This window comes from Sinocyclocheilus grahami, unplaced genomic scaffold (genome assembly GCF_001515645.1).
Source record: "Sinocyclocheilus grahami isolate Dianchi unplaced genomic scaffold, SAMN03320097.WGS_v1.1 scaffold1525.1, whole genome shotgun sequence".
NCBI classification, from domain to species: domain Eukaryota; kingdom Metazoa; phylum Chordata; class Actinopteri; order Cypriniformes; family Cyprinidae; genus Sinocyclocheilus; species Sinocyclocheilus grahami.
The window spans coordinates 380,018-383,082 of NW_015506704.1; the positions used below are offsets into that span (position 1 = coordinate 380,018).

Consider the following 3,065-nt stretch of genomic DNA (forward strand, 5'->3'; position numbering starts at 1 on the left):
CACACTCTCTCACACTCTCACACTCACTCTCTCTCTCTCTCTCTCTCACACTCATGAGACCTTACAGAAACACTCCTATTGTCATCTGAGAATCTTTAGAGACTGAAGGCATTTGTTCTTATTGATTGACACGTGAGAGTCGACAACACAGTCAGATATTAATAACCCAGATCGCTCATTGATTACAGTGATGTGGGTGGAGCCTCGACACTTACAGTAGAACTAAACCTTGTAAAGTAAAGCATCACTAGCTGCGGTCAGATGTGATGATCAGCACACGGGTCACTGAACCTCTAAACCACCATCTGTCAGAGCGAAACCTGACCCAGAGTCAGCACAATGAGTGTGAGCGGATTACACACACGCACACATACTCATATACACACTTTCACAAGAGACTATACACATAGAAACACAAACACAAAATCATATATGCACAAACACATTTACACACTCACACACAGACACACACATATATACACACAATCACACGCACTCACATACACACAAACACAAAATCATATATGCACAAACACACTAGCACACAAAAACACAGATATTTACACTCACACACGCACACACACTCAGTTATAAATGAGTGAATATCATCAGACACAAACACCCCAGCGAGTGTTGTTTACTGTCAAGAAGCACAAACACTCAGTCAGCTGAGATGATAAAACACCGCTAGTGTTGACGTGTTGTGTGACTGTGTGAACATGAGTGCATGTTTATGTGGAGTTTTGAAGTGTCTGTTTAGAGTGATTTGTGCTGCATGATTAACTTAAACCCCAAAGCCAGAAATGGCTTTATGTGGCGATTATCAAATCACAAAGGCTGTGATTTAGTTCAGCATCTGAGCTGTGTGTTTCAGAGTGAAGCGTGGCACTGTGTTCATTTACACACCAGCAGCTCGTGATGTTTCAGCGTCTCACAGTAAACCATGCACATGAACTCCAGCTCTCGGAGTCGCTTTAACATGCGTTTGGGAACAAAACATGGGCTAAACATCTTCATAAAGGTGTAATAAGAAGTGCTGATCAATGCTTTAACATCTGAAATCAAGACAGCCATCAATATTAGTGTTGTAATTTTACATTTGTAGTGTAAAATAAAATTATTTTTCTCAAAATTCTGGCCAAAATTGTGCAAGCCTACAAACAGGCACATTAAGCACGATTTTTCCCTGATTTGTTTTCCTCAGCAGATCAGAGAAGTGACTGAAGCTCAATCAGGATGGTGTTTGATTAGCTTAGCTTAGGGGTAAATTATACATAGCGGCTCGTTAGCATATTAGGGGTCTTATAAAATGTTTTATTTTCTCCCAAATGAATTTTTTCCCTAAATTCCAATTGAATTTTTTTCTGGATTCTATTCAGATTTTGATTCAAATTTGTATTTAATAATTAAAAAGCAAGCTTTATTAATTAAATTGTGAAACAGTTCATTAAAAGTTTAACAAAAATTACATTTTCAGGACCCTATGAAAATATTTAGTTTTTTTCCTAATTTAAGTCAAACCAAACGTTTGTTTCTACGTCTCAAAGCGCTGTTTATCTCCGTGTTAAACTGCATGGGTTCAAAATCACAGTCAGCAGGACGTCTGCCTGTAAACAAGAGTCAAACAGCGACACACACACACACAAAAATACACCCAAACACACACACACACACACAGACAACCCTATATGACTTTCTGTATTCAGTGGAACACAAAAGGAGATATTGGGAGAAAAGTCTGTAGACAGTAGTGTTTCTTACAACACTAAGAAAAAATAGCGTTTTCTGTCCCTATAATGAAAGTCAATGGGGTCCATACAGAGCGTATATTCTATTGCCCTACACCAACCCTACCCCTAAACATACCTCTCACAGGAGACTTTCTGCATTTGTACTTTCTCCAAAAAACTAATTCTGTATGATTTATAAGCTTGTTTCCTCATGGGGACCTCAAAAAGATACTCCCGTATCCTGTGCCAAAAACAGGAGAGAGGAAACAGGATGTGATGTCACAGCTGGAGGGGTTTTCCAGCATAGATAGCGTGAGAGAAAACCAACACTAGACTGTGACTGTATTCCTGCACACACAGCCCTTCATCATCATCATCATCAGTTAAAATCCTCTCTGTCCAAACTTACACTCGCCAAGAGAAAAATAACACACTACCAGTCAAAAGTTTGGCTTTTTTTTTATAAGAAATTTATTATTTAATCAAGGACGCATTAAACTAATCAGAAGTGCCAGTAAAGACATTTATAATGTTACAAGAGATTTCAATTATTTCAAGTAAATATATAATAATAATAATTTCAAATAAATGCTGTTCTTTTGAACTTTCTGTTCATCTGTGAATCCTGAAAAATAAAATGTATCACAGTTTCCACAGAAATATTGTGCAGCACGACTGTTTTCAGCATTGATAATAATCAGAAATGTTTCTCGAGCAGCAGATCAGCATATTATACTGATTTCTGAAGATCATGTGACACTGAAGACTGGAGGAATGATGCTGAAAATACAGCTGCGCATCACAGAAATACATTACAGTTTAACAGATATTCACAGAGAACACTTTTTTTTAATTAGAATAATATTTCACAATTTTTACTGTATTTTTGATCAAATGAATGCAGCCGTGGTGAGCAGAAGAGACTCTTTCAAAATAATAAAAAATCTCAGCAACCTCAAACTTTTGAAGTTTTATCTCAAACTCATTCACAGCGCTGGAACTGACCGTGTGATGCGAGTCATGTGACCAGATGTAAATAATATTTACAGCAACAATAGACGTGAAAGCATCAGCAGGTGTGCATTCAAATCAGAGACAGTTCGTTACAGCAGGTGTGTTTGTACCTGAACAACAGCAGCTCGTCTCCACGGCAGCCGGTCGTCAGGGTAAACAGAGGCTCAGTGTTGCTGATGAATGGATCAGTGTTTGAGTTACACTCAGACTCACAGACAGTCCATTCTTCAGCATTCACTGTGAGCACAAACACTTATTTACACTCATTTACTGACTGCACAAAGACCTGTGTGTGTGTGTGTGTGTGTGTGTGTGCGTGTG

At 38.3% G+C, this 3,065-nt stretch overlaps 1 long non-coding RNA gene across 1 annotated transcript in view; it reads right to left on the reverse strand.

Annotated features, from left to right (window-relative positions):
* The window catches only part of LOC107570963 (uncharacterized), a 23,561-nt gene extending 21,960 nt beyond the window's left edge, over positions 1–1,601 (reverse strand). Inside the window, exon 1 of the long non-coding RNA XR_001607115.1 lies at positions 1,590–1,601. This is a non-coding gene — a long non-coding RNA (uncharacterized lncRNA). The remainder of the gene's footprint in view (positions 1–1,589) is intronic.
* Positions 1,602–3,065: the final 1,464 nt, after the last annotated feature.